At 47.1% G+C, this 22223-nt stretch overlaps 1 pseudogene; it reads right to left on the minus strand.

Annotated features, from left to right (window-relative positions):
- Window positions 1–1165: 1165 nt before the first annotated feature.
- Window positions 1166–20763, minus strand: LOC100449659 (actin, cytoplasmic 1-like; annotated as a pseudogene).
- Between the last annotated feature and the right edge of the window lie 1460 nt (window positions 20764–22223).

Below are 22223 nucleotides of genomic sequence, written 5' to 3' on the forward strand. Positions count from 1 at the left end.
AGAACTAACTTGTGAATCTTGGAAACCCTTCTAATACATCTTTGTTTTGAATTCTATTAATTTTTATTGTATTTTTAAAAAATGGTATCCTTTAATTCCACGGGGGTCCATGGGTTATTCTCTTTTTTCTTTTTCTTTTCTTTTTTTTTTTTTTTTTAAGGTATGCACTTTTATTCAACTGGTCTAAGTCAGTGTACAGGTAAGCCCTGGCTGCCTCCACCCACTCCCAGGGAGACCAAAAGCCTTCATACATCTCAAGTTGGGGAACGAAAAAGGGGGGTCACAAAGGCTGATCATTCAAAATAAAATAAAAAAGTATTAAGGTGAAGATTTAAAAAATTTTGCAGGCCAGGCACAGTGGCTCACACCTGTAATCCCAGCAGTTTGGGAGGCCGAGATGGTTGGATCACGAGGTCAGGAGATCGAGACCATCCTGGCTAACATGGTGAAAGCCCATCTCTACTAAAAATACAAAAAATTAGCCGGGCTTGGTGGCGGGCCCCTGTAGTCCCAGCTACTCGGGAGGCTGAGGCAGGAGAATGGAATGAACCCGGGAGGCAGAGCCTGCAGTGAGCCGAGATTGCGCCACTGCACTTCAGCCTGGGCGACAGAACGAGACTCCGTCTCAAAATAAATAAATAAAAATAAAAAAAATTGCAATACATAATTTACACAAAAGCAATACTATCACCTCCCCTAATGTAAATATACGGACGTTTTCCAGCCAAGCTCTTGGAGTGAATATAAAAATAGGCTGGTTTTTTTTCCCCACTCATTTTAGGAGGCTAGCATAACTTCAGTACCAAAATTAGACAATGGGCTCAGGAGAAGACTGGACCTTTCTCCTTAGAGAGAAGTGGGGTGGCTTTTAGGAGGGCAAGGGACTTCCTGTAACATTGCATCTCACGACATTTGGAATGACTATTTAAAAAAAGATCAATGTATAATCAAAGTCCTCGGCCACACTGTGAACTTTGGGGGATGCTCGCTGCAACCGACTGCTGTCACCTTCACCGTTCCAGTTTTTAATTCCTGAGTCAAGCCAAAAAAAAAAAAAAATCAAAAAACAAACAAACAAAAAACGAAAAAAGCCATGCCCATCTTATTTTGCCTTCTGCACAAGGTTTTGTCAAGAAAGAGTGTAACGCAGCTAAGTCCAGTCCACCTAGAAGCATTTGCGGCGGACGATGGAGCGGCCGGGCTCGTCATACGCCTGCTTGCTGATCCACATCTGCTGGAAGGTGGACGGCGAGGCCAGGATGGAGCCGCTGATCCACGCAGAGTATTTGCGCTCAGGAGGAGCAATGATGTTGATCTTCATCGTGCTGGGCGCCAGGGCGGTAATCTCTTTCTGCACCCTGTTGGCGACGCCAGGAGCATGCTGGTGCCTCCAGACAGCACTGTGTTGGCATACTGGTCTTTGCGGATGTCCCATCACACTTCATGATGGAGTTGATGGTAGTTTCATGGATGCCACAGGATTTCATGCCTAAGGGGGAAATGAGGGCCAGCCTCAGCTTCCACAGCACGGCCCCGAGGGTGACCCTCACGTAGGCAGGGCCAGGAGGCGATCTCCACTCACCCCGGAAGGAAGGCTGGAAGGGCACCTCGGCGCAGTGGAACTGCTCGTTGCCAATGGGGATGACCTGGCTGTCAGGCAGCTCGTAGCTCTTCTCCAGGTGGTCGCCGTGGCCACCTACCGCTTGAAGTCCAGGGCGACATAGCACAGCTTCTCCTTAATGTCACACATGATCACCCGCTCGGCCGTGGTGGTGAAGCTGTAGCCACGCTCGGTGAGATCTTCGTGAGGTAGTCAGTCTGGTCCCGGCCAGCCGGGTCCAGACACAGGATGGCATGGGGGAGGGTGTAGCCCTCATAGATGGACACTGTGCGGGTGACCCCATTGCTGGAGTTCGTCATGATGCCAGTGGTATGGCCAGGAGTGTACATGGACAGCACGGCCTGGATGGCCACGTACATGGCCGAGGTGTTGAAGGTCTCAAACATGATCTGGGTCATCTTCTTTCTGTTGGCTTTGGGACTCGGGAGGCCTCGGTCAGCAGCACCGGGTGCTCCCGCAGCTCATTGTAGAAGATGTGGTGCCAGATCTTCTCCATGTCATCCAAGGTGGTGATGATGCCATGCTCGATGGGGTACTTCAGGGTCAGGATGCCTCTCTTGCTCTGAGCCTCGTCCACCACATAGGAGTCCTTCTGACTCATGCCCACCGTCACGCCCTGGTGTCTGGGGCACCCCACGATGGAGGGGAAGACGGCCCGGGGGGCATCGTCGCCAGCCAAGCTGACTTTGCACATGCCAGAGGTGTTGTCTATGACAAGCAAGGCGATATTATCATCTGTGGTGAGCTGGGTGGGTGTGGGACGGACGGCAGGTGTGGAAGGCGGCAGGTGTGGAGGGCGGCAGGTGTGGACGGGCGGCTGGTGTGGAGAGAGGCAGGTGTGGAGGGCGGCAGGTGTGGAGGGCGGCAGGTGTGGACGGGCGGCAGGTGTGGAGGGCGGCAGGTGTGGAGAGAGGCAGGTGTGGAGGGCGGCAGGTGTGGAGGGCGGCAGGTGTGGACGGGTGGCAGCTGTGGAGGGAGGCAGGTGTGGAGGGCGGCAAGTGTGGAGGGCGGCAGGTGTGGAGGGCGGCAGGTGTGGAGAGAGGCAGGTGTGGAGGGCGGCAGGTGTGGAGGGCGGCAGGTGTGGACGGGTGGCAGCTGTGGAGGGAGGCAGGTGTGGAGGGCGGCAAGTGTGGAGGGCGGCAGGTGTGGAGGGCGGCAGGTGTGGAGAGAGGCAGGTGTGGAGGGCGGCAGGTGTGGAGGGCGGCAGGTGTGGAGGGCGGCAGGTGTGGACGGGCGGCAGGTATGGAGGGCGGCGGGTGTGGACAAGTGGCAGGTGTGGAGGGCGGCGGGTGTGGAGGGCGGCGGGTGTGGACAAGTGGCAGGTGCGGAGGGCGGCGGGTGTGGAGGGCGGTGGGTGTGGACGAGTGGCGGGTGTGGACGAGTGGCGGGTGTGGAGGGCGGCGGGTGTGGACGGGCGGCGGGTGTGGACGGGCGGCGGGTGTGGACGAGTGGCGGGTGGGGAGGGCGGCGGGTGTGGAGGGCGGCGGGTGTGGACGAGTGGCGGGTGTGGAGGGCGGCGGGTGTGGAGGGCGGCGGGTGTGGAGGGAGGCGGGTGTGGACGGGCGGCGGGTGTGGACGGGCGGCGGGTGTGGAGGGAGGCGGGTGTGGAGGGAGGCGGGCGTGGACGAGTGGCGGGTGTGGAGGGAGGCGGGTGTGGAGGGTGGCGGGTGTGGAGGGCGGCGGGTGTGGACGAGTGGCAGATGTGGAGGGGGGCGGGTGTGGATGGGCAGCAGGTGTGGACGGTGGCGGAGTGGGCCAGGGCAAGGCTCTGTGCTCGCAGGGTGGACTTGGTCTGGGCCTTTCGTCCTTTTTCTAACTTCATAAGTGAGATGATTAGCTCATTAATTCCCACCTCTCCTCCTTTCCAGTTTAATGCTATTGGTTTTCCTGGAAGCACAGTCAGCCCTCCATATGTGCCTGTTCCACGCTTGCAGATTCTACTAACTCCGGGTGGAAAACGTAGTTTGACAAAGGCTCTGCTCGTACTGAACATGTCCATGTTCTTTCCTTGTTATGGTTCCCTAAACAATACAGTATAGCAATAATTATGTGGCATTTACGACACATTAGGTGTGGTAAGTAACCTAGAGATGATTTGAAGGAGACAGAAGGATGTGTGTAGATTATATCCAAATACAATAGCATTTCGCATCAGGAACTTGAGCGCCTGTGGATTGGGATATGTGTGGGAGGTCCCAGAACCTGTCCCCACTGATCCTGAGGGACGAATGTGCTGTTTGAGCAGCATCCTCAAGCTCTGATAGTTAGTATTTTCTGCTTTCAATATGCATTAGTTCTGAATTTTATGTAATTTCCAAGATGATTTATCCTTTGACCTCCAGCTATTTTAGAATGCCCTTTTTCATGTTTAAAAATGCATGTTAGGTCATCTTGTTGTTGTTTTGGTTTTCTAATTTATTTGCAATCTGATCAGAGACAGGGGTCAATATGATACAAATTGATTGACATTTATGAGACTTACTTTATGGGCTGATAGGTAGTCAATTGTTACAAAGATGAGCCTGGGCAGAACTCGAACTCTCTAACGGTTGGATCCCGGCAGCTCCAACGGTCTGTTAGATCAGGCTGGTAAATGGTGGGGTTAAATCATCCATATCAGTCTGGGCTTCAGAAATTGCAAGTGGCTGATTTCAGACTAACTCTCTGGAGAAAACAATGATAAATTCTAGACAACGTGTTTTTAAAAACTATTTAAAGGAACTGGTGAGCCATTGAAACCAGGCAGAAATTGATGGGATTCAATGTGAGGGAAAAGGCTGGGCCAAGGTGACATTTTTGGAGTTTCTGTCCCAAGGGCACACTCCAGCCCCCTGAGCCAGGCAGCGGGGCTCCAGGCAGACAGGGCGAATTTCACTGGAGTTGGGGGTCAGAGGATGAGGGGGTTGGGGTGAGAAAGGAAATCTCAACTAGGAGGGAGCTACAGGGAGGGGACACCCAAATCTTCATCTAACTCATTCCAAATCCTAGACCTCTGACCCCAAAAACCAAATCTGCATGGACAGAACTCAAGGAGCCTGGTAAAAGCGGCAGCTGAAAAGATAACCACCTTCATCAAGGACACACGGAGCTCAGCCTCCAAGTCACACCAGTGTAGGGAAGTGTGATAACCACCTTCATCAAGGACACACAGAGCTGAGAGTCAGAGTCACACCAGCGTAGGGAAGTGTGATAACCACCTTCATCGAGGACACATGGAGCTCAGCATCTGAGTCACACCAGTGTAGGGAAGTGTGATAACCACCTTCACCAAGGACACACAGAGCTCAGAGTCTGAGTCACATCAGTGTAGGGAAATGTGATAACCACTTCATCGAGGACACATGGAGCTCAGCATCTGAGTCACATCAGTATAGGGAAGTGTGATAACCACCTTCATTGAGGACATGCGGAGTTCAACCTCGGAGTCACACCAGCGTAGGGAAGTGTGATAACCACCTTCATCAAGGACACGTGGAGCTCAGCGTCAGAGTCACACCAGTGTAGGGAAGTGTGATAACCACCTTCAAGGACACGCAGAGCTCAGCGTCAGAGTCACACCAGTGTAGGGAAGTGTGATAACCACCTTCATCGAGGACACACAGAACTCAGGGTCTGAGTCACACCAGCTTAGGGAAGTGTGAAAACTGCCTTGGACATCTGTGAAGACCCCAAGGGTCATTCCTTAGGGGCACAGAGTAAGCTCCAAGATAGGATGTTCCCCCGAGACACATCTAGATATCCTGATAACTCTTAAAGAACTAGAATTTATCATTGAAAAGCTCCCAAATAAGAAATCTCCAGGCCCAGCTGGTCTCCCTGGAGATTTCCATCCAACATTGAAAAAGAATGAGCCGGCTGTAGTGGCTCACACCTGTAATCTCAACACTTTGGGAGGCCGAGGCAGGCGGATCACGAGGTCAGGAGATCGAGACCATCCTGGCTAACATGGTGAAACCCCGTCTCTACTAAAGAAACAAAAAAATTAGCTGGGCATGGTGGCGGGAGCCTGTAGTCCCAGCTACTTGGGAGGCTGAGGCAGGAGAATGGCGTGAACCCCGAAGGAGCTTGCAGTGAGCTGAGATTGTGCCACTGCACTCCAGCCTGGGTGACAGAGTGAGACTCTGTCTCCGTCTCAAAAAAAAAAAAAAAAAGAAAGAAAAAGAAAAAGAATGAGGCCGGGCGCGGTGGCTCACGCCTGTAATCCCGGCATTTTGGGAGGCCAAGGTGGGCGGATCACCTGAGGTCAGGAGTTCAAGACCAGCCTGGCCAACATGGTAAAACCCCGTCTCTATTAAAAAATACAAAAAATCAGCCGGGCCTGGTGGCACACGCCTGTAATCCCAGCTACTTGGGAGGCTGAGGCAGGGGAATCACTTGAACCCAGGAGGCGGAGGTTGCAGTGAGCAGAGATCACACCACTGCACTCTAGCCTGGGTGACAAGAGTGAAACTCTGTCTCAAAATAATAAATAAATAAATAAAAATAAAAAGAATGAGGATAAATTCTATGCAATCTCTTCAAGGAAACAGAAGAGGAGGAGACATTTCCTAGCTCATTTATGAAACCAGCATTAGCGTGATGTCAAAATGTTCAAAAGTTTAAAGAAGTCGTATAGGCTGTCATGTCTTAACCCAATGGAAATTAGAAATCAAATTAATCAATTTTAAAAAGACCTAGAAAAGTTCCCAAATATTTGACAAAAAAAATCACATAGGAAATTAGAAAACATCTGATCCAAATAAAAATGAAAATACAATGCATCAAAATTTGTGAGGTGCAGTTTACGCTGTGCTTACAAGGACATAGGTAGCTTTAAATGATTTTACTAGTAAAAAAAAGATTTAAAATCACTTATCTAAACTTCCAACTAAAAACAAAAAAGAAGAGCAAATTAAACTAACTTTAGTGGAAGAAAGGAAATAACAGTGCAGAAATAAAAATAAAAATAATAGAGGATAATTAACAAATTGATTAAAAACCCTAGCAAAACTAATGTTTAAAAAGACAGAAAAAACAATTTACCAACAGCAGGAATGAGAGGATGTTGGGAGATCTCTCTGCATGGAGCTCTCACACTTCTGTCCTGGACTATGGAAGGAGTTTAAAATATGCTTCACTGGGGCCGGGTGTGGTGGCTCACGTCTGTAATCCCAGCACTTTGGGAGGCCGAGGTGGGCGGATCACGAGGTCAGGAGATCGAGACCATCCTGGCCAACATGGTGAAACCCTGTCTCTTCTAAATACAAAAAATTAGCCTGGTGTGGTGGTGCCTGCCTGTAGTCCCAGCTACTCAGGAGGCTGAGGCAGGGGAATCACTTGAACCCAGGGAGTGGAGATCGTACCACTGCACTCCAGCCTGGTGACACAGTGAGACTCTGACTCAAAAAAAAAAAAAGGCTGCACTGGCTGGCATATTAACTATGAGTTAAAAGCACTTGGAAAACAGCAGGTAGAGAAAGATCACTCTGACCTTTGTGCCATTTCTTAAAAGCAGGAGCTGAAATTCCCACGTGAAAGCTGCAACACCCTTATCTTCAAGAACAAGAAATCTAAGATAATTCTGTACAGGCCTTGTTAGACTAGCTCTTATCTCTTAAGCCTCCCCGCCTAACTCACTTGCTTCTTCAGTTTCTGTTTCTTTGTTTCCTTAGGAAGTCTCCTCAGCCACGTAGAACTTCTTTTGAATAAATGTATGTGCCTTTCTCCTGTCGATCTGTTTCATGTCAATTTAATTCTTGGGTCGTGCCAGGATCCCAAGAGGATGGAAGTAGAGTTCTGCCACCTTCCACTATCTTTCCAGGGATGTTTGCCGAACCTTAGAAGAGGCAGTGTCTCCCTGCGGGGCGGAGGGCAGATTGTCCCGGATAATAAAGATGGGGTCCCCCTATGGGCCAAATAAAGATAATGTCTCCCTCTGGGCAGGTTTGATAGCAGGTCCTTATGAAATATTGGGGCTTCCTAAACTTGGGTTCCTTGTCTGGGACTCAAAACTACCACATCCAAAGCACCTGTCTGAGCTGTTCCTCATCCCCCATGGGACTTGGGGACAAGCACAAAGCTCCTGCTGCCTGATGAGCTTGAGGAATCGAGTGCTTGCTCTCCGGGAGTCTCTGCCTACACCTGGGCAACTGAGCAAGATATAATGTTAGCTGGCTGGGAGGGCACATGGAAGGAGGAAATGGGAAACCTGCACAAATGGAGAGACAGACCATCACGTCCAGTAATCGGAAGACTTGAGGGTGTTAAGGTGGCAGCTATCTTCAGATTTCTCTACAGATTTTACACAATCCAAATCAAATACCATCGGGATTCCAAAACATATGTGGAAAGGCAAAGGAACTAGAAGAGCCAAATTAATGTTTACAAAGTTGGGAGAGTCATACTACTCCATTTCCAGATAAAATTTATTGGCCAGGCGCGGTGGCTCACGACTGTAATCCCAGCACTTTGGGAGGCCAAGGCGGGAGCATCACGAGGTCAGGAGATGGAGACCATCCTGGCTAACATGGTGAAACCCCGTCTCTACTAAAAATACAAAAAATTAGCCCGGCATGGTGGCAGGCACCCGTAGTCCCAGCTACTCGGGAGGCTGAGGCAGGAGAATGACGTGAAACCAGGAGGTGGAGCTTGCAGTCAGCCGAGATCGCGCCACTGCACTCCACCCTGGGCGACAGAGAGAGACCATGTCTCAAAAAAAAAAAAAAAAAAAAAAATTATTTACCGTAAAGCTCCAGTAACCAAGACCATGTGCAGTTGGAGGAAGAATAGACTCAGAGGTAAATGGGACAGAATAGAAAGTCCAGAGAGACACCCACACAAACACAGTAGCTTAATTTTTGACAAAGATACAAAGTAAATCAATTGAGAGAGGATTGTCTTTTCACTAAATGATGCTGGAAAAATTAGACATTAACTGCAAACAAAGCAAATGAAAAACTTTGAGCTATACCTCACACTTACACAAAAATGACTTCAAAGTATATCATAGATCTAATTGTAAAATGTAGCACCAAAAAACTTAAAAAGAAGAAGCATAGGAGAAAAATCTGCATGAACCTGAGTCAGGCAGAGTTCTTAGACAGGATTTGTCAATGAAAGGATTGATGAGTTTGACTTCATCAAAACAAAACTTTCAGTCTTCAATTGGCACTGTTAAGAAAAGGAAAAGATAAGTTATGAGCTTGGAGAAAATATGTGCAAATCTGATGTCCAACAATGGATTTGTATCAAAAATACATAAAGAGGCCAGGTGCAGTTCCTCACGCCTGTAATCACAGCACTTTGGAAGGCTGAGGTGGGCAGATCATCTGAGGCTAGGAGTTTGAGACCAGACTGGCCAACATGGTGAGACCCTGTCTCTACTAAAAATGCAAAAATTAGCCAGGCCTGGTGGCACGTGCCTGTAATACCAGCTACGCAGGAGGCTGAGGCAGGAGAATCACTTGAACCCCGGAGGTGGAGGTTACAGTGAGCTGAGATTGTGCCACTCCAGCCTGGGTGACAGAGTGAGACTCCATCTCAAAAAAAAAAAATAATAAAAAAAAATAAAGAATTCTCAAAACATAACAATAAAAAACCCCCAAAACCTAATAAAGCAAAGGGTAAAAAATTTAAGCTTTACCAGAGACACAGGGCTGTCAACGGAGCACATGAAAAGATGCTCAGCACCACGAGTATGTTACTGAAAATCCAGGGGTTCAGTCCAGGTCCTGCCATGCATTGCACAGAAAGCCAATCGCTGAGACAACAAGTACTGCCAGGGAAGAAGGCTTTAATCGGGTGCTGCAGCTGAGGTGATGGGAAATCAGTGTCAAATCCATCTCCCCAACCAGCTAAAATCAGGGGTTTATATGGCAGAGGAGAAATGTAACCACTTGTGGGGAAACAGGAATTAGAGAGGCCTAAGAAAGAGTTGGTCAGCAGTAAGCAGGTGGTGGGTTAGGCAGTAATAACGGGTGAGGGGTCCAGCATCTCATTTTCCAAATGCAGAGATCTGGTGAGTTTCACCTCCTTGACACTATCTGGGAGACATGATGGCTGGTTTCCGGAGAAGGGAACTCAGAGATAAGACAAATGTAACTCTCTCAAGTTTTAAGACTGGGAGGATCAATTTCTATGTTTATTCAAAAGAAACCATTGACATCAGCTCTATGGGACAGTTGGGTTGGTTTCAGTATTAAGAAAATTCAAAATAAATCCACAATGAGTTACCACTACATATTTATTAGAATAGTAAGTTAAAAGAAAATAACAGGCCAGGTGCGATGGCTCATGCTTGTAATCCCAGCACTTTGGGAGCCTGAGGCAGGAGGATCACTTGAGGCCAGGAGTTTGAGGCCAGCCTGGCCAACATGGTAAACCCCGTTTCTGTCAAAAATACAGAAATTAGCTGGGTGTGGTGGCACACGCCTGTAGTCCCAGCTACTCGGGAGGCTGAGGTGGGAAGACAGTTTGAGCCTGGGAGGTGGAGGCTGCAGTGAGCGAGATCGTGCCACTGCACACCAGCCTGGGTGACAGAGCCAGACCCTGTCTCAAAATAAATAAATAAATAAATAATTAAAAATGAACAGCACTGCATGCCAGGAGGATGTGGAGTGGCCGGAATCTTGCCCATCGCTGCTGGAAAGGTGAGACGGGGCAGCCATGCTGGAAAGCGGCCAGGCAGCTTCTTGTAGAGTCTAAGGTGTGCTCAGATGTGACCTGCTATCGCACTCCAAGGTATTTGGAGTGAAATTAAAGCTCGTGTTCACACAAGCACCTGTACATACATGTTTAAAACAGCATTATTCATTAGCATGAGATGTTGCAAACAACCCCAAAGCCCTTCAATGCACGAACAGATAAACGTACTGAGATGGACCCGTGCATGGAATATTCCTAAGCAAAAAAAGGAACCAATTGCCCGACCGGGCGGCAACGCGGATGGCTCTCAAATGCGTCATGCTGAGTGAGAGAGGCCAGACCTGCAGGCTGCACAATTCCAATTGTGTGACATTCTTTAACTGACAGAAACTATAGGGACCAAAAATGGGTCAGTGACTGCCAGGGGTGAAGGGTGGGAGGGTTGACCACAAAAAGGAAGCTTCAGGGACAATTTTGTGGTGACAGGATTGCTCTAGATCCTGGTTTTAGTGGAAGTTATGTAACTTTATGTATTCTTTAAAACTCACAGACCTGTACACGCACAAACGAGTGAAGTTCACTGTCTGTAAAATAAAAACTACATTTAAAGACACAATATGCATTCTTTCAAAAGTTTACTGTCAATCAGTCAATCTCCTCCTCCTCCTCTCTGGGAATGTGAGGTCCTTATAACCTCAAACTCTAATCTCTCTCTCCTTTTCTTAGGTATTATTGGCAAGTATTTTATTTCTACTTTTTTTAAACCCCTATGGCTTGTTTTATTATTTCTAAGTTAAATTTTTTTAGTTGTACATAAATGTTAACCAGTTAATTAACTCACCATTTCTTCTTGTGCCTTTTTTTTTTTTTTTTTTTTTTTTTTTGAGGTGGGGTCTCATTCTTACACCAGTCGCCCACTGGTGTAATCTTGGCTCACTGCAGCCGTGAACTCCAGGGCTCAAGTGATCCTCCCACCTCAGCCCCCCAAGTAGCTGGGACTACAAATGCGTGCCACCATGTCCCAGCTAATTTTTTTTTTTTTTTTTTTTGGTAGAGACACGGTTTTGGCATGTTGCCTAGGCTGGTCTCGACCTCCTGGGCTCAAGTAATCCTCCTACCTCAGCCTCCCAAAGTGCTGGGATTAGAGGCGTGAGCTACGATGCCCGGCCTTCTTCTTGTGCTTGATCAGTCTTCCTGGCTAGAATTTCTTCCTGAAATCGACTCATTAATAGTTTCTTTCGTTTGACTCAATTCAATTTAGTTAATTGAATTTGGTGTGCAAATAAAACACCTTCATTTCCTCCCAGGTCTTGAATAATCATTAGATGGGTAAGTGTTTCTATGCTGGCAGGGGTCTCTTACAAAGCAATTTGGGTTTTTTGTGTGTTTTCTTTTTTTTTTTTTTTTTTTTTGTGTGTGTGTGACAGAGTTTTACTCCGTCATCCAGGCTGGAGTGCAGTGGCTCAATCTTCGCTCACTGCAACCTCCACCTCCCGGGCTCAAGCCATTCTCCTGCCTCAGCCTCCTGAGTAGCTGGGACTATAGGCAGGTGTCACCACGTCCAGCTACTTTTTATATTTTTAGTAGAGACAGGTTTCACTGTGTGGGCCAGGCTGGTCTCGAACTCCTGACCTCAAGTAATCCACCTGCCTCGGCCTCTCAAAGTGCTGGGATGACAGGCGTGAGCCACCGCACCCAGCCTCCCACAAGCAATTGGAAATGTACTTCCACATTCTTCATACTCCTGTTTTTGCCAAGAGACCTGCTTTTAGTGTATTAGCCATCTTTTGTTGGGTGATCTGGCACGATCCTAAATTGTGTGAACATTGTTCTCTTGCCTTTTCTTCTGGCTACTGTTTATGAACGCCTCCCCAGCTCATCTCCGTCAGTTTCCCTGACTTTTCCAGTTTGTATACAGGACATCCTGTCAGGTGAAGTGCCTGTTCAGGTCATTTGCCCATTTTTGATCAAATGATCCCCATATCCTCACTGATTTCCAGGAGCCCTTTTTATTCCAGATACCTGTCCTTTTCAGTGATAAGTGTGGCAGATATATTCTCCAGCTCCATAGATTATCTTCCCACTGCTTATGGAGATTTGTTTTATCAACTTCATTAAGATATGATTAAATACAACAAAATGCACAGTTTTTTTTTTTTTTTTTTTTTTTGAGATGGAGTCTCACTCTGTTGCCCAGGCTGGAGTGCAGTGGCCCGATCTTGGCTCACTGCAAGCTCTGCCTCCCAGGTTCACGCCATTCTCCTGCCTCAGCCTTCTGTGTAGCTGGGATGACAGGCGCGTGCCACCACACCCAGCGGATTTTTTGTATTTTTAGTAGAGATGGGGTTTTACTGAAAATGCACACATTTTAAGTGTATAGTACAGTTACTTTTAAAAATGTATATGCTCATTTAACCATGACTACATCAAGATATAGCCTTGATGCTCATTTAATTGTGACTACATCAGGTGGGAATTGCATGGATGTTTGCTTTATGATAATTAATGCTTATATGTTATTTGCATTCTTTGGTGCATTTCATAATTAATAAATGAATGATTGAATAAAGGTACATTTTACATCCTTCATATATGTTTTCATTCTCCATTCTCTTTGCTGTTAATCTACACTCTGCTGCCTGCCCCCACACTCCCATTATCTGCTCCAAGCACCTGCTAATTTGATTCTGATCCATTATCAATGAGTTTTGTTTGCTCTAGAGTGTCATGGGTATTAATTTTCATCTGGCTTCCTTCACTCAAAATAATGTGTGTAACAGCAGCCCCGAACCTTTTTGGCACAGGAGACCAGTTTCCTGGAAGACAATTTTTCCACAGATGGGGGAGGAGGGGATGGTTTGGGGATGATTCAAGTGCATCACAATTGTTGTGCACTTTGTTTATATTATTATTACATTGTAATGTATAATGAAATAATTACACAACTCACTGTAATGTAGAAAACAGGCCCTGAGCTCATTTCCCTGCAACTAGACAGCTGGGGGTGACGGGAGACAGTGACAGATCATCAGGCATTAGATTCTCATAAGGATCAGGCAACCTAGATCCCTTTTATGTGCAGTTCACTGCAGGGTTTGTGCTCATATGAGAATCTAATGCTGCTGCTGATCTGACAGGAGGCAGAGCTCAGGCAGTCATGTGAGTGACGGGGAGCAGCTGTAAATACACATGCAGCTTCACTTGCTTGCCCACTGCTCATCTCCCACTGCGTGGTGAGGTTTGGGGACCCCAGTCTAGAAGATTCATCTGTGTTATTGCATGTTTCAGCAGTTTCTTCATTTTGATTGCTAAAGTATGGATATGGCACAATTTGTCCATTCAGTCGACAGTTGATGGACCCTTGAGTTGTTTCCAACTTTCAGCTATCGTGAAAAATGCTTCTATGGATATTTGTGTAGAAGTCTCCTGGAAGACATATGTTTAAATATCTTTTGGGCAAATTCCTAGAATAGATGGGTCATATAATAGATGGATGTTTAACTTGATAAGAAACTGCAAAACCACTTTCCAATCTGATTCTACCATTTATTTACACCAGTCAAGTCCTACACTCTAATTTTGGAGCTGGAAAGTACTTTTACAAAACTTCCTGAACTCCCCATTATAAAATTTGCAGAGTTCTTTTTAAATTGGAGTTTTTAAAGTATAATTGATATAAGCCAAAAAAATTTAAAGTATACGGTTAGATGGTGTTTGACACCCACGTATACACAGTTAAAATAGTGAATATACCCGTCAATCCCTCCCCAAATTCTCCCCAACTCTCTGTGACCCGTGTTCTCCTCCCCAGTGATCCCCTAGAGACACCTGCTCCACTTGTGTTTACTGTGGATGAAAGGAGACCTGAACGCTCACAGTTGTTCATTTCTTCCTGTAAATCTGAGATTACATCTGGTATAATTTCCCTTTAGCCTGAAGAACATTATTTCATATTTCTCATAATGCAGGTCTGATGGCAATACATTCTTTTACCTCTTATTGAGGAGTTCTTATTTCACTTTTTTTTTTCAAACTTGTACTGTTTACTCACCATTTTAATATAGTTGCCAATTATAGCAGATTAAAATCTGTACATATGACAAAATGGAAAAAAGTCCCAAAGTGCAAAAGTTTCAGCAAAAGAACATACTAACTAAGGAATACTACAGTTAACATTGCTACAGTAAAACAATGCACACAGGGAGTTGGCAGTGCCTTTACAAAGTGGAATCATGCACTGTGAATACATGTTAGATATCTCTCAACAGAAAAGGCCAGGGAGATGGAAAACAAGAGGAACCTTGTACAAAACTCCCTGTGATTGAGACAAATGAGCAAGAATCAAAGTGGTCAACTTAGTAAATAAGTAGCAGCAAAGTCACTGTTCTGTTTGGAATTTAGCAATGGGCATTCCTGATTGGCAGCTGCCCTAGGTGTGTCTGTATCCATGAAGCTGACTTTATCACACAACATCGGCATTTATCTAGTAATTTGGTAATCAGCATAAAGAAAGTTAACCTTCGACCACAAGCTTAAAGAAAAGAGAGAGTCATTAATAGAATCTTACTGCAGAACTCGCCAATGTAATTACCATTTAGAAACTGTAATGGTGCTTCCAGCAGGATCACTTGTATTTTTGAAGACTACTTTTCCAGGTGCAGACTCTGGCTGACAGCTGTGTGTGTGTGTGTGTGTGTGTGTGTGTGTGTGTGTGTTTCAATGAGCTTTAAAGACATAATTCCATTGTCTTCTGGCCTCCATTGCTTCAGATGAGTAGTCAGCCATGGTTTATATTTGGTCTGCTGTATGTCATGTGTCTTTTTTATCTGGCTATTTTCTATTTATCTTTAGTGCATAAATGTGGCTTTCTTTGTATTTATCCTGACTGGCATTCACTGACCTTCTCAGAACTCTAAGTCAATGTTTTTAACCAAATTTAGAAATCTTTCATCCATTTTTCTTTAAATTTTTTTTTCTGTGACATCCTCATCCTATTTGCTCTTGGATATTTAAGTTATATTTATTTTAGAAGATTGGATATGTTCCCATAGGCCATTGAGTCTCTTCTTCTTTTTAATCTTGTTTCTTTCTCTTCTTCAGATTGGATTATGTTTTTGGTCTGTCTTTAAATTTACTGATCTCACCTTCTGTGGTCTCCTAACTGCTCTTATGGTACTCAGTAAATTTTCTATTTCAGGTTATGTACTTTTCAGTTCTAGAATTTCCTTTTGGTTCTTTATAGTTTTTATTTCTCTTCTGAGTTTTCCTTTATGTTCACTCATTAAGACTTTATTTTAAGACTTTGGACGTAATTGTAATAGTTGCTTAAAGTATCCTGAATGTAACATCTGGATCATTTGGGAGCCTATTTCAATTAACTGCTAATTTTATTGACTATAGATTTCCTTAAAATTTCTTTGCATGCCTAATAATTTTTATTGTATACTGGACTAGTGGAGGATGCATTGTCAGAGGCTAGATTCTGTTATCTTTCCCTGAAGAGTGTTGATTTCTGTTCTAGTAGCAAGCTTAAATGCTGGCTGCTTACTTCACATTTATGTAGGCTTGGTTTTATGCCCTGTTAGGACAGATCCAGGTTTTATCAAGCTTCTCTATCTTAGAGGATTCGATCTCCACACTCTGGCTTCTCTGTGGCCCTTGACAGGGTTTGCTTTTAGGTTTTGTTAGGACATATCTGGAGAAGCCCTTACTCTGGGGAAAAGAGGCCAGCAAACTTCATCTATAAAATAGCAGAGAGTGAGTTGTTTTGGCTTTGCTGGCCACACAGTCTCTGCTGCAGCTAGTCATTCAACTCTGCCATTGTCACACAAAAGCCGCCATGGATAATACATAAACAAGCAAGTGTGGCCAAATTCCAACAAAACTTTATTACAAAAACAGGTGTCTGTACAGTGCGCTGAGATCACGCCACTGCATTACAGCCTGGGCAACAGAGCAAGACTCCATCTCAAAAACAAAAACAAAAATGAAAACAAACAAACAAAAACAACAACAAAAAAACAGGTGTCTGGCCCACAGGCTCTGACTGGACTGGAATTCCAAGATAGCTTAGCACTTCTTAGCTTCCGGCACCCCCATTTTCCTCTTGACTCCTTGGCAGCAGCTATCTGGCAAGCCCTCCATATGCACAGCCCAGTCCCCAGCCAAGGACCTTTAAGGAGCCCCCACACTGACTCCAGAGGTCCCTCTGCACAGATCTTCCTCTGAGGTACCCTGCAGATTCCAGTCCCTTCAGTAGCCTTGGACTGTTACCTCTGCTTTGAAGTTCAGCCCAGCAGGATCCCTTTCCCCTGCGTGGTGGCCTTGGCACCAAGGTTGGGAAATTGGCCCCAGGGTGAATGTCGAGTTTGCCTCATGAGCTTCTCTTAGGAACTGCAGTTTTGCATTGTCTGCTGCTGTCCAGTGCCTGGAAACAGTCATCTTCTCTTGACAAATTCTGTCCAGTGTTTTTCAAAATTGTCTATTGCTCAGGTTGGAGTGCAGTGGTGTGATCTCGGCTCACTGTAAACTTTGCCTCCCGGGTTCAAGTGATCCTCCCACCTCAGCCTCCCAAGTAGCTGGCACCACAGGTGCACACCACCACACTTGGCTAACTTTTGTATTTTTAGTAGAGACGGAGTTTCACCATGTTCGCCAGGCTGGTCTCAAGCTCTTGACCCCAAGTCATCCACCTGCTTTGGCCTCCCAAAATGCTGAGATTACAGGCATGAGCCACCGTGCCTGGCCAAAAATGTCGATATTTTTACTTTTAATTTTGAAGAATATTTTCAGTGAACATTGAATTCTAGGTCAGAAGATTGTGTTTCACTCTCTGGTGGCATCATTCCAATTTCTTTTTTTTTTTGAGATGGAGTCTCACTCTGTCACCCAGGCTGGAGTGCAGTGGCACCACCATCTCGGCTTACTGCAAGCTCCGCCTCCCGGGTTCACGCCATTCTCCTGCCTCAGCCTCCCGAGTAGCTGGGACCACAGGCACCCGCCACCATGCCCGGCTAATTTTTGTATTTTCAGTAGAGACGTGGTTTCACCATGTTAGCCAGGATGGTCTCGATCTCCTGACCTCGTGATCCGCCCGCCTCAGCCTCCCAAAGTGCTGGGATTACAGGCGTGAGCCACCACACCTGGCCATCATTCCAATTTCTTCTGGAGTGCGTTGCTTCTGCTAAGAAGTTGCCGGACAGCTTAGCTGTTGCTTCCCTTTGGGGCATTTGTCTTTTTTCTTGGCTCCTTGAAAGATTTTCTCATTGCCATTGATGGCTATGACTGTCTAGCTATCCGTTTTCCAGTTGTGTTCTGTTTGGAGTTTCTCATGCTTCTTTAGTCAGTGGCTGGGGCTCCTTTCGGCAGTGATCACTTCCGCGTCTCATCTCCGTTCCATTCTCTCTAAGGCTCCACGACCTGTTCGACGCTCTCGTGTATCCCACTTCACGCATCGCGTCTGCCAGTTCTGCCTCCCGCCAGCTTTTGTCTTCCTTCCAGTTCACGAATTCTCTTTCAAGGGGCACTCACTTGCTAGCAGGTCCGTTTCAGCCGCCACTGAGGTTTTTCTATTTTTTAATTCTTGAATTTCCATTTGATTCTTTTTCATAATTTCAAGTTTTATGCCAGATTTGGTTTATCTAATTTCTTGAAGATAAAACTCAGAGTTACATTAAAGAGACGCATGACAATATTCCCGGTGCAATGGCTCACGTGAGGCAGCCTGCCAGCCATAACAAAGCAAGGGGTCCGTTTCCCCGGGGGACACGTTCCAGGACCCCCAGTGGACGCTGGAAACTGGGAACAGCAGACAGCCCTGAACCCTCTATATACACACTTGTGTTAAAATTTAATTTGTAAATTAGGCACAGTAAGAGATTCACAATAACCGACAGTAAAAGAGAACAATTGTAACAGTATACTGCAACAAAGTTACGAGATGTGGCCTACGTTAGGCTCATCCTTCTTCCTGTGAGGCAAAAGGGATGGAGCCCACAGGGCAAGAGAGCTCCTCATGCTACTCAGAACACTGCACAATTTGGAACTTACAAGGCCGGGCCTGGTGGCTCATGCCTGTAACCCCAGCACTTTGGGAGGCCAAGGCAGGTGGATCACCTGAGGTCAGGAGTTCGAGACCAGCCTGGGCAACATGATGCAACACTACCTCTACTAAAAATACAAAAATCAGCCAGGCGTGGTGGCGGGTGCCTGTAATCCTAGCTACTCAGAGGAGGCTGAGGCAGGAGAATTGCTTGAACCCAGGAGGCAGAGGTTGCAGTGAGCCAAGACCACACCACTGCACTCCAGCCCAGGCCACAGAGCAAGACCTTGTCAAAAAAACAAAACAAAAAACAAAAAACAAAAAACAAAAACTTATGAATTGCATCTTTCTGGAATTTTCCGTTTAATGTTTTCAGACCATACTTGGCCATTGGTAACTGAACCCACGATGAGGGGTGACTAGTGCGCCACAAGTGGCACAGCTTGAACAGCAGGAATCTGTTGTCTCTCAGTCCTGGAGGCTGGAGTCTGAGATCAACCTGTGGCAGAGTTGTTTCTTCCCAGGCTGCTCTCCATGGCTTGCAGACGCTGCCTTCTCCCTGTGTGCCCTCAGAGCTGTCCCTGGGTGTGTGTTTGTCCTTACCTCTCCTTCTTGTAGGGACACAGCCACACTGAATTAGGGCTCTCCCTGGAGACCTCATTTTAACTTAATTGCCGCTTTAAAGATTCCATCTTGAACAGCCTGACTAACGTGGTGAAACCCCATCTCTATTAAAAATATAAAAAATTTAGCCAGGCGTGGTGGCGCACACCTGTAATCTCAGCTACTTTGGGAGGCTGAGGCAGGATAATCACTTGAACCCAACTGGAAGGCGAAGGTTGCAGTAAGCCGAGATTGTGCCACTGCACTCCAGCCTGGGTGACGGAGCGAGACTCTGTCCCAAAAACAAAAACAAAAAGAAGATCCCATCTCGAGCTACAATCACATTGTTAGGCACCGAGAGCTAGGACCGCAACATGTGAATTTTGAGAGAACACAATTTAGCCCATAACACAACTGCTCAAAGCACATTTGGGAGGTTGCAGAAGTGAAAGGATTTCTGTGTCCCCAAACCAGGGGCCCACAGGGGCCGCCTCCTCTATGACCAGACCTCATGCAGAAAGACTTTGATTTGAAAGGGAGATCAGACCCGTCTCCTGGAGGCTGCAAGCTCCAGGGGAGTCAGGAATGGAATAGGAACTCAGGCCCTCGGGCAACACCCGACCCCCGACGGCAGCGCCGGTGTGTCCCAAAGAGGAACCTGCAGGAAAGAGACGCTGATGTTGAATGGGGCCAGGCCATGGTGCACGGCAAGCCTGAGTGGCACTGTGTTAGGACAAACAAGCAATCCTCCCCTTGTGGAAGGCTCTGGGCCTGGGCCTGGCCTGTGTCCCCTCCCCTGCAAGGAACCGCCCCCTCCTCCATGGAGGGCCAGCTTGGTGGGCCTGTCCATCAATCAGTGGCCGTGGCCATGCTCCCCGAGAAGGAAGACCGTGTCTTTCCAGGGACTGCTCGTGGGCTCCCGGACCAGGAAGCCTGAATGGGCTCTTTGGTTCTTTCTTCTGTTCTGACTGCCGCCCCTCCTTCCAATAAATGCTGTCTTTTCTTCCTGGCTTAAGTTGGCTTCAGTTTGTGTTATTGCAACCAGAGAGCCTTAACTGTCCCCAGGGCTCTGTGATGATTACACCGGAATTTCCCGATGGTGGTGGGGCACTGAGGCCCTGGGGAGGCTACGGCCCTGGGAGGCTGGGCCTGAGGCATGGGCGACCAGGAGTCCGCTGGGTGGCCGGGCGCTCTGGGCATCATGTCCAGGGCCTTCCCGGGAGAAAGGCCAAATACAGGCCCAAACACCAAGCTCTTTCCCTCCCTTCCCCAGGAGAAGGGCCCCATGGGAGCAGGGGTGTCTCCTTCCATAAAGGGACAGGGGCTGGGCTCACGTGTGAGTCCCCTAGAAGGGGTGACAACTTCTGGCCTTTCCGAGAATACTCCGGGATGACAAGGTGGGGAGATGTGGGGCTGCCAGAAGTGCTAGCACGTTGCTCGGGAATGAGGCGACCTCAGAGTCACGAGGGCTTAACCCCCATTGTAGTGGGCCCAGGAATGGGACTAACTTCTGGATAAACTCAGGGAGAATGCACCAGAAGACAGCAGCCCACAGAGCCGCCTTGCCACGCATTTCCCTGATGAAGGCAGCTGAGGCAGGAGCTCTGGGCTGGCTGAGGACACAAGTGTCTTCCAGGACCACTTGATGGCAGCTGGGGCCACCCAAACTGCCTCAAAACCTACAAACGGCGGCTGCGTTGGCCGTGCATGGGGCACCCCATGTAAGAGCAAATGGCGCAGGTGACCCACCTGTTGGAGTGGGTCTGGTTGGACAAACCAAGTCCACGCTGGGGAGCCTTTGTGGCTGACAGTGGATGAGAGGCTCTGGGCGAAGCTGTGGCTGGTCTCCCAGACCCGTGTCTGGGGCACTCAACATGGGGCAGACCAGATGGGGATTAACACACTGTCGTTTACTAAGAAAGGTTTTGGGGTGTGAATAAATATCTTTTAAAAAATGGGACTGTCAATCAAAGCTTGCAAAAAGAGACCAGGCGCCATGGCTCATGCCTGTAATCCCAGCACTTCGGAAGGATGAGGCGGGCAGATCACATGAGGCTAGGAGTTTGAGACCAGCCTGGGCAACATGGCGAAACCCCGTCTCTACCAAAAATACAAAAATTAGCCAGGTGAGGCGGTGGGCACCTGCAGTCCCACCTACTCAGGAGGCTGAGGCAGGAGAACAACTTGAACTCAGGAGGTGGAGGTTACAGTGAGCCGAGATCGCACCACTGCACTCCAGCCTGGGCAATACAGCGAGACTCTGTCCCAAAAAAATAAAAATAAAGCTTGCAAAAAGGGGCAAGGGCCACCTGAAAGAGACAGCAACCAGGATGCTGAGCAACCTGCCTGTGCCCTGTAGTTTTTTCCGTCATAAAACGGTTCACATAAGGTGTGGAACACAGTGAAATGAAAATGAAGCCAGAAAGCTAGCACGTGAGAGAGAAATGAAATCAGTGCAGCTCATTTCGTATAGAGCTGGCAGCTTAACCACCCAGAGAGAATTTATTTCAGGAAACTTTAAAACACAGTAATATGAGAACTTCTGCCAAATGTGGTGGATTATGGGGCTGTGTTGATATGTGTTGTGTGTGTTTGCACATGGATGTGTGTCTGTGCATAAATGTGTTAAATGCTATCAGGGTAGCATTCTCAACTTAAGGCAGATAAACTTGTGCACTCCAAGAAGTCAAGAAAGAAACTTAAAATCCTGTATGTAAATTAGAAATATCAGTATGAGTCCATGATATATTTACCTTTAAAAATATATATTTCCAGCTGGGCCACAGTGGCTCACTCCTGTAATCCCAGCACTTTGAGATGCCTAGGCAGGCGGATCACTTTAGGTCAGGGTTCAAGACTAGCCTGGCCAACGTGGTGAAACTCTGTCTCTACTAAAAATACAAACATTAGCTGGGCACGGTGGTGCACGCCTGTAATCCCAGCTACTCGGGAGGCTGAGGCAGGAGAATTGCTTGAACCCAGGAGGTGGAGGTTGCAGTGAGCCGGGATCACGCCACTTCACTCCAGCCTGGGCAACAGAGGAAGACTTTATCTAAAACAAACAAACAAACAAACAAACAAAAACAAAAAAAAGTTATTTCCTAAGCCAGTCAAAAAAAGAAAAAAGAAAAGACAAATACTGTGTGATTCTACTTGTATGAGGTCCCTAGAGTAGTCAAATTTATAGGGACAGAAAGTAGGATGGCGAGTACCAGGGGCTGGGGGAGGCGGAGGGGGAGTTGGATTTGATGAGAGCAGAGCTTCTGCTTTTTGAGACAAAAGGCATTCTGGAGCTGGGTGGTGGGATGACAGCAGCGCGAATGTACTGAATGCCAC

The sequence above is a fragment of the Pongo abelii genome, chromosome 9 (genome assembly GCF_028885655.2).
Source record: "Pongo abelii isolate AG06213 chromosome 9, NHGRI_mPonAbe1-v2.0_pri, whole genome shotgun sequence".
Taxonomy (NCBI): Eukaryota; Metazoa; Chordata; class Mammalia; order Primates; family Hominidae; genus Pongo; species Pongo abelii.